Raw genomic sequence first — 9,905 nt, forward strand, 5'->3', positions numbered from 1 at the left:
ATTTACAAGAGGAATATCTTTCAGATCTACCCTACTGGCGTAAGTTTGTTCAATCACCTCGATACAATCATGTTCCAGCTCGCCTTCCTCTATTTTGCTACCTAAAAATTCAGCGGGATTCAAACATGTTGTTATCTTTAAAAATATATCATCCTGTTCTCTCAATATTGCTTGATATTTCAACATTCTACTGGATGACAACCAATGACCCCCCTTTTGTTCCAAAACTGCAATCACCATGTGGGGCACAAATACTTCCATTTTTTGTTCCCAATGTTAATTTTAACGCAACTGTAACAGTAATGCAGTTTTCATACCTTTCTGTCGCCACGAAAATGTCATCCACATATTGCAACAATAAGTATGCTTTTGATGGTAATTGAAAATATCCCTGCTCCTTCCAATCCTCCAGTTCTCGTGCCAGTTGATTCCCAAATATCGTAGGACTATTTTTGAAGCCTTGTGGTAACCTGGTCCAGGTCAGCTGTCGTTTTCTTCCTGTATTCGGATTTTCCCATTCAAACGCAAATAATTTCCTACTTTGTAATGCCAATGGGATGCAGAAGAAAGCGTCTTTTAAATCAATTACAGAAAAGTATCTAAATTGTTCTGCCACAGATGTTAACAATGTATAAGGATTTGCATTTACAGCTCTTAAATCTTGAACTAACCTATAATCTCCGTTAGGTTTTCTTATAGGAAATATTGGTGTATTATATTCAGATTCACATTCTTCTAACACATTGTGCATCAAAAATTTTGCAATTAATGGTGCTACCCCTTTCCTAGCTTTTAACTGTATAGGATATTATCTAACTCTTACCGGTTGGACACCTTCTTTCAATTCTACTATGACAGGTTTTGCTGCTTTCGCTAATCCCGGTATTTGTGTCTCCCATACCCATGGTACTACAGCGTTTTCTACCTCTATTGGTATTGTTGTATTAGCTATTTCTTTTACTATAAATATTCTAGCTATTTCTTCCTCAGGTATCTGCAACTTAGCTTTTCCATTTTCAAATATTATTTTAGCATTAAATCTTGACAATAAGTCTCGTCCTAACAAAGATGTAGAACAATCCGGTACATAGAGAAATTCATGATCTAATTCTTTTCCCCTAAAATTTAGATGCAATGGCCGCAGAAAGGGCCGTTGCTCTGTTTTTCCTGTAGCTCCTACCACAGTTATCATCGTATCTCCTATCTTTCCTAAACAAGTATTTAAAACAGAATAAGTTGCCCCAGTAAATTGTTTCTCTTCCCCATCAATTTCTATTGTCACTTTTAATCCATCACTTAGTCAGCTGCTATGTTGCCCCAAATGTCCTAACATCATTGTTTCTGCCATTGGTGTTCCTCCTACTGAAGTCTGCTGGGCCAAATTCATTTTCACTGGGCACTCATTTTTCCAATGTCCCTGTTGTCTGCAAAACGCACACTGATTTATCCCTAGCTGATTTTGAGGTATTCCCCGCATGCCTCCTACCCTGCATCCTCCTCGACCTCGTCCTCTACTTCTGCCTCTTATTCCTTGATTTACTCGTTGTAACATTGCTAATAATCCTGCCTGATTTCTCTTTGTGGTTTCTTTTTCCCTATTATTGTACACTTTCCAGCTGATTGCTTCCAAATTACTAAATCTCCTGGGGAAAAAGGAACTTTCACATATACTTTATCAGTCCCCAAAATTGCCTCTCGTAAAGGGGCTAATAATACTTTACTGTTTTGCTCTTGTTCCTTCCTCCCTTGTCTTGTTCTCTGTGCAATTGGGGTTCGTTGCGCTTGTCTTGGGCATGATGAATGCCCTGGCGAACCCTTCGGTGTTAACTTAATCTGGATCGCTCCAGTATTAATTGATTCTGACGGTTTTACCGCCTTAATACCATCAGTATCACTATCGTCCCCTGCATCTATATCGGACATCGCAGGGGCCGTCGGTGATACTAAAAGTGATACATCCTCTGGCTCTCTTATTGAATTTTGTATTGCCAAACAAGTCATACACTTCTTATTACTTACACATCCTTCACATTTTGTTTTACCTTTTTCAGGATGTACCAACAACATTCCACATTCTCTCTGCATATCTGGATGATTACGTATATCATAAAATAGATCAACATATGGTACTTCATCCCATTTTTCAAGTTCTTGACAATATCTCATTAATGGACCTATAACACCCGGATCTAAACTTCCGTGTTCAGGCCACCGGGGTCCATCATACTCATATTGTGGCCACCAATTCATACAATAATCTATAAATCGACTTTTACTCATACTCTGAAAATATCCCGCACTTTTCCAATGCTTTAATAAACATCCTAACGGAGAATTATCCGGTATTACCATGGTCTTACACATTCACTCCACACACACACACTAAATCTACGGGATAGAAAACGGAAAGATAGCCTCTGATGGGAAACAAAAGACCAAACCAAACTCACGAGACAGCCACGTATGTCCGTGAGTGCTGGACCTGCGGGGCTTTCGCTCCGTCTGACGGCCAGCGCCTAGGCTTCCACAGACCAGACCTCGAGCTCGTTAGCCCAACCTTGCGTGAATCGCCGTCACGTCTTATTAGGCAGGCACCCAACCAAATATTACAATAAAGCACCTTCGGGCTTACCACTTTGGGACGTCAGGAGCAGCACAGAGCGGGCGCAGCCGATGGCTCCCCGAGAATTCCTCGGTGCCGGCACGGAGCAAAATCGGAAAGCGAACCGTCAACACTACTCCCGAAGTCCCACCTGGGTCGCCAGAAAACTGTTGCCCGTAAAGAAACACATAACTACAAAAGCAGTTATATGCGGTGCTTTATTCAGGGCCCGGGGTCTCAGGGACTCATGTCCAAAGCTGAGAATCCCACCCCTTTGATTGATTCCATCACATATATAGTATTCGGTTGCATAGCATAATCAACAGAGTTGCTATAGAATTCGGTTACATAACATAATCAACAGAATTGCTAAGTTACATGATTGTTTCCCATTTACGGTTTCTTCAGTTACTGTTGCCAAGATTTGCTTAACATTTACCTAGTTCATCAGACCATACAGTTACCCAACACCTGTGATTATACTTTCATATGAGGATCCCAAGTATAGCCTATTCTAATCAATATAATGTAACAATCTGACATGCTGCAATATTAAAATCAATATAGCGTATGGGAATATGTAATTATTTCCTAAGAAGCACTTTTGTCCAAGGAAGTTTAAATAACAAGGTTCAGACACTAAGGTAGCGAGGTGCTGCTTTGCTGTTGAAGAAGAGAAATTGCAGCAGATTTCCTACTGAATAGCAGGACTACTTCTGCTACTGCTTACAATTAGTGCCTCACTTCCCTCCCTACAAGCTCAGCTATGATGATCTCAGGCAGACTGAAGCTGCCTCTCCTTGAGCTCTTTGCCAGGGAGGAATTGCTTGGCAGTAATCAAAGCATCCAGAGGAGAGATGACCCCTGCAATTTATCTCACATCAGATCTCGACAATAGCTTGGCCTGGCAATTGTCATTGGCTTATTATTTTGTCTTCAATGAGACCTAGTGGCTACACATGAGAAGCAGAGTTTGGGCTGTTATCTGATAGTCTCTGAAGTGCTCTGCTCAGTGAAGCTGGACCTGGAGCTTTACCACATCAGGGGATCACATTGTATCAGTGGAATGACTGAACCCAAGACTAAAGGGCCACATGAACCTGCCATGGTACAGTGCTAAGCCATTACACACAGTAATGTGGGGATAGAAGTGTAGCTGGAGCAGTAGCCATTTCTGCTTAAGAGAATAAAAATAGAGGAAGAGTTCTTCCTCTAAACCCATACTTACTTCCCACAAGGGGGCCTCCTCCCCCGTCCCCATTTCTAACATCTAAGAAAAGGGAAGCTAATATTGGTGTCTCTGGCATTAAGTCTGGAGGAAGCAGCACTCACATTGGTAACAGATTCCACTTCTTTCCTTGAGAGGAAGGCAAGCCATACAGAAGAGAAACAAGTATGACTCTTATTATGTCAGTCCCTCACTCCCAATGGCAAGCAAGGCATTTGCTCTATCCTCCTCAGCTACTCCATAGTCTGGTAAGTCTGGGGTGGGGGGAAGGGGAAGCTGTTTGGAAGATGGCTAAGCTTGGTAGCTGAAGAGCTTTTGGCTCAACTGGAGCACCTCCTGGCTAGGAGATGGTGGTGCCAACAGGACCAGCACCAGCAAGTATCTGTCACCTATGCTTTAGTGATTTCCCATCCCAATGGGTCTGCATCTTTCCCAGGCAGCCACTCCAGCAGTCCACTCTCCCACCACAGACCTTGAAGTCTTCACCAGACAGAAGACAACTATAACTCTAAGAGGCGAATTAGGCATAAGAGGTGTGGCAGAACACACCTACCCCCCCACATGCACACACACACACACATCTCAGGCCCAAAGTGTGGCAGAGCGCAACTACCCCCCCCCCATATCAGGCCCAAAGTGTGGTGAAGCACAACTATCCCCCCCATGCACAAACACCTTATCTCAGGCCCCAGCTGACCTCAAATAACTGACTGCGCCCAGAGCTGACCAGGAGGAACTAGGTGATACTGGTTGCAACTGGTGAGGCCAGAAATGGGCATGAGAAAAAAAGGTACAACTCCACACCAAATATTGTATGACCATGAGTCAAACTCCATGCCCATAAATAGCGCTGCAGCCTAGAGCCCCTTGAGCTCTCCTGCACAGCAGCAGGCTGCACAGCAGTGAATGTCCCCTTGAGTTGGGAGGACATATCATGAACTCCTTGCTAGAGAGGAGGAAGCATTGGATGCTTCAGCTGTTTTACTTCTGGCCCAAGTATCAGCCCCTACTCCTGAATGGATCTACAGCCATTTAGGAAGTGTGGCCCTGCTACCTCACCTCCCTCAAGAGTTCTTAAGACTTCTTACTTAATTCATCAATACCCAATAGTCACCACAGATGTGACATCTCACCCTCAGCTGGAATGGTGTGTGTGTAAAGTTATCCCAGAAAAGACTCCCCCCAGAGCTGAGCCAGGCAGACTGTGTTCAGAGCCTTACTCCCTTTACATGAGGGTGGCAGAGGTTTCATGGGTCCCTGCTCCTACTGCCTGTGCTTCCTTCTCCTCCCTTGGAGAGAAGGGTCCCACCAGCCAAGAGAGAGGCATGTTGTTCTTCAGGTAGTCCAGCAGCTCCTCCATGTACTCCTGGATCACAGCCAGCTTCCCCTGGCTCTGGGTCAAGATGCTGCTGGACAAGTCCTGGAAGGAGCTTGCTGCTGAGAAAGCAGCATGAAACTCCTCTAGGTTACCAAGAGATTGTTTCACCTTATTCTGAAGGCTTGAAGGCAGGCCTTGGATTGCAGATACTATTTTACAGCAGGTGATCTGCAGCTGATGTGTGATACTGCGTGCCATGAGCAGGGCCAGAGACTCCATCTCCTAGAAGGAGGCAGAAAGGAGAAGGTCAGAGGAGCAAGTTACTTTAAGAAATCAAGCAGGGAAAGGGTGAATCAGATCCCTCTGCTTCCCTCCCCATGGGCATACCTCTGGCTTTGCAGAGTTTGCATCTCCACTCTCCCTAGGACACTTCTTACTCCAGTCCAGCCACATCTGGCATAGTTTCTCTTGCCCTTCCTGAAGCTTTTGGTTAAATCCTTGCTTAAACACTTCAATCTGGGGGAGGGGGGGAGGAATCAGAGTGTCTCAAGACAGAAACCTGCTGGTCATCAACACAGCTGTCACTGTCATAGTGAGGTTGAGACCAAGTCATACATTTGGCCCTGTCCTGCTCTCCAACAGGGAGGCAGAGCTCTACCTACCAGTTCAATGATGCAGTGAAGCTGTGCAAGGGCCTCCTGCATGCCCTGCCAGGCCCGCTTCATTTTATCAGTTGAGCGCAGGTAGGCAAACTGGCGGAGTTCATCAGAGAGAGACCCCAACCGCACAAAGTACCTCTGCTTCTCCTGCTGCTGCTCCACAGATATTATGTCTGTGCCCTCCCCAGATGCTGCCAGTTTGGCTGAGGAGAAAGACAATGCCTGTAAGTGTCTGACCAGAGATGCTTAATAAGAAAACTAAACAAGCATCAGGAGAGCTTGGACTATGAGCCAGGTAGCCTCCAATGTGGCACTTCCTATTAGTTCTTAAACCCATTTCAAAGATGAGAAAACAAGGTTGGTATCCCCATTTTGATGATCCTCATTAAATATGCAGGCACATATGCCACTTCCTGACCTAGTTCCTCATTTCCAATAGGCAGACTGAGGTCATCTCCTGTTTCCTCCAGCACAGCTCCTGCTCTGCTCGCAGCCATCTGGCACACTCTGGAATCTGTAACCATTGCCACACTGCTGGTCACTGCAGATCTGGCAGCCTCCATGCCACTCTGAAGAGCCTCCTTGGTTGCATCTATCACCTCTGTCACTTTGCTGCTCACAGCATCCTTTGCATCAGCCACTCTGGATGACATTAGCTCTTTTGTGTCAGAGAGAACCTACGGAAATAGGCTAGTGTCAGATAAGAACTGCAGTGCTCTGTGACCCAGTCCCTGCTGCACCAAGAGGAGTCTTCAGACAGTATCTCCCGCTTGCTTTCTTACTCCTAAGAGAGCTCACTCTATGCACTCAGAGATTTGTTTCCTCAAGAGAACTTGAAGTATTTCTATCCTTGTAAAGGCCAGCTCTGCCCTCCTCTTCCAGCCAAGGAGGGCATAGCCTTTGGTTCTTACCTGGTCCATTGACTTTTGAAGGAGAGGGAGCTACTCCCCTACTTTATCCAAGCCCTTGGAGGCATATTCATTTGCCACAGCAACTGCAGAAAAGAGGAGGTGTCAAGACTTGGTTTTTCTACTATTTCATCTTGCAAGTCCTGCCTCCCCGATTATGCTGCCTTGCAGGGACTGTGGGTAAAGACTCCCACTCAGGCAGATGTGTTTTGATGTAAACTGGATTTGCTGAGCACCTTGTCTTGGTTTCCACTGCTGCTTGGTCTTGAGCTAAGTCTGTTCACTTTGAGAATAACCAGTCCCCACTTGCACTAGCAAGAACATAGCCACATACTTTGGAGTCCCACCTGCAGCTTGTTTAGTTCTTGACCAGACAGTTGCTTAGCTCTCACTTCTGCCCTAGCCTCCATGTCCCAGGGATCTAGAATCGCACAGTAAACAGAAGGGGGCCCACACTGGTCTTAGAGTTAAACCAGGCCTGTCACATCAGCTGTTTTGTCAGACCCTTGCCATCAGGATCAGCCCCTCTCCCTCCATGAGGTTTAAAAACTTCTCACATGCTGAGGGTCTAGTTCTGGTTCTTGGGTTTTTTTTGTTTGTTTGTTTGCTTTTCCCCCCCCTCCCATTTGTGGGGGTTGGGGGGGGGGGAAGGCAGCTCCACAGGAAACAGGACCATTAGTAATGATAGCCCTCCAAGTGGGGCTTTTCTTCCAGCCCCCATGGGCTTCTAAGAATCAAACTACAAGCAGCTGTCACCTAATACTTTGGGCCTGGCAAGATCAGTTTTAGGGTAGTCAACACCTGAGTCAAATCCAGTCCTTCAGGAAGAGACACTTCTTCACGCTACTCTGATTAGGACTCAGCCTTTTTTGCTTTACTTGTAAGTCTGGAGCTATCCCTTTAGTAAGTCAATGAGAGAGGTGCCTTTCCACACCCAAGGGCTCCTTTCAGGGTTGGAAGGAACCAAAGAGTTAGGAGTCCCTCTGGGAAGGGGATTTGGCCATCACAAGCAGGTGTAAGCCTCCCCACCACATTACCTTGAGGCTCTAGTGTAGTCAGAACCGTTTGCACACAGGTAGCTGTGGCTTCAGTCACACTCTTCACTCCTTGCTCTGCTGCCTCACCCACAGATCTGATGTAGGGGTGGCTCTCCTTGGTGGAGACATAAGCTGTAGAAACCACATCACAGGCAGAGCTGACCAAGGTCAGGTTAGCCACCAGATTTATTGCAGCCTACGAGGGCAAAAAAAATAAAACAAGCCATGAGGCTTCCAAGCCTGACAGAGTTTTCTATGCAGCCCTGCACCAAAGCTTCACCTTTCTGCCTGTTCAAGTAACCTGGTCTGGTTGAAGGAGAGCAAACCACAGCTCATATTCACTTCAAAACCTGCAACTCACTAAAGAAACAAGCTGTGGAACGCTATTGATATTTATGGTTGGTCCATAACAGAAAGGTTTTCTTCCAATACAGAGTCATCCAAGGGACAGAGGAGAGTGTAGACAGTCTCAGTACTGCTAGAACCTTGCCCAGCTCCAGTTCATTTGACGTAGTTATTAAACAATTCCAGGAAAAGCTTTATCAGAACAGGATTGCATTGATGTTAAGCTGGAAGACTCCACACTAGTCAGCAAGACACACGCTGCAGTCCACAGAGGCAAGTGCATCAGGTTTTGGGGCCCCCAAGACATGGGAGCCATTCCACGAAAGCATTGCCCAGGCTCTCGACTAGAGGTGTAGAGAAGCATCACTCCTAGGCAAGAGCCAGGCTATTTTGCTTAATCTAGCAGGTTACTTACAGGGTCTTCAGGCCTGCTCTTTTGGCTGTGCCACCACTCATTCCCAGAGAAGCTGCAGGGCACAGGCTGAGCAGAAGAGACTCCTCCCTTTGGGCAGGCTTAGTTTCCCCCTAGCCACAGTAGCAGCCGCTTCCTCACACCTGCACCCAGAAGCTGCTGCTCCAGTTACAGCTCACACAGAGTACCTACCTGCTGTTCCAAGTGTCTCCCCCCCTGCTGATGTGGGGGACATGCTGGCAGGATGTAGAAAGTCTAAGATCTATTTACACGTTCACTTTCAAATGCATTTGATTTCTGATTTGCCTTTAGTTGCAACAATGAAGGAATGTATTTACCTGGGACAGGACAAATTGGAAGACAAGTTGCCAAACCTGCAAGAACCAGATGACAAGGTAACAGTTTCTGGTGGATGGGAGGCCAGGCGAACTTGCTTGTCTAGCTGGACCTGGCCAGTCTCCTTGTTCTGGGCTGAGAGAAGAGCAAGGCTCTCTTCTCTTCTCCCACCAGGTATCTTGTGAGTCACTCATAACTGACTTCAGTATTGAATCTCTTTGAACCCTTACCCAGCAAATGGTGTGCCTTGGTCCTGAACTTCTATGCAATAAAATTTAGACTTAAATCTGGTCTGTAGAAACAAACAAAACAAAACAAAAGAAGGGTGGTGGGTGGCTATGACCTCCAGAGAAAAGCCTTGTTACAGACCAGTTGAATCTACATACATGCAACTTCTACTGGAGAGGAAAGAACCAATATTGACTGAAGGAGTACCTTGACTAAAAATGCTAATCCTTCAGTCTAACACAGAACTAGAAATTCTCGCCAACTAGGAACATCCCCCCCCCCCTTCTTGGTGTCCATGACATGTTCTTCTGGAATGCTCTCCCTCACAGAGGAGATGAGACCCGGATACCTGCCAGTTCCCTTGGGCTGGCTCAGATGTCCGTTCCCCCTGCTTCCTACCCCAAGGCTCTTCTAACAGCCTAAACCAGCTCCTCCTTTCACTCCCAACATCCTTTGGTTATTTTTGCCTGAATGGCTCTTTTGACTGTCTGATCAAGCCTGGTGCATTTAGTCAATAGACTTAAATGCAAATTCTGAAGTTAGATGGCAAACATACTGTAATCTGTACTCAGTAGCTGCAGTGCAGACACTCCTGGTGCTGGACTTTCCTGCTGAAATGATTAAAAGACAAAGGAAACAAACAAATAGTTACTCTCCAAAAACAAATGAGTGTTACTTGAGCACTCTGTATTGAGAGTTTCAATCCTGCAGCTCTGTCCCAACTGGGAAAAGTTTGAAGCTGCAAAGCCAGAACCCTCTGGAGCTGTCACAGCTGTTCTGACTTGCCCTTCTGTCCCCTTCTCTCCTAGCTGGTGGGTTGGTACTCTGCTAC

At 46.0% G+C, this 9,905-nt stretch overlaps 1 pseudogene; it reads right to left on the reverse strand.

The window, feature by feature from the left end:
• Positions 1 to 5,055: 5,055 nt before the first annotated feature.
• Positions 5,056 to 8,257, reverse strand: LOC136993306 (perilipin-3-like; annotated as a pseudogene).
• Positions 8,258 to 9,905: the final 1,648 nt, after the last annotated feature.

This window comes from Apteryx mantelli, chromosome 13 (assembly GCF_036417845.1).
Source record: "Apteryx mantelli isolate bAptMan1 chromosome 13, bAptMan1.hap1, whole genome shotgun sequence".
In the NCBI taxonomy this organism is placed as follows: Eukaryota; Metazoa; Chordata; class Aves; order Apterygiformes; family Apterygidae; genus Apteryx; species Apteryx mantelli.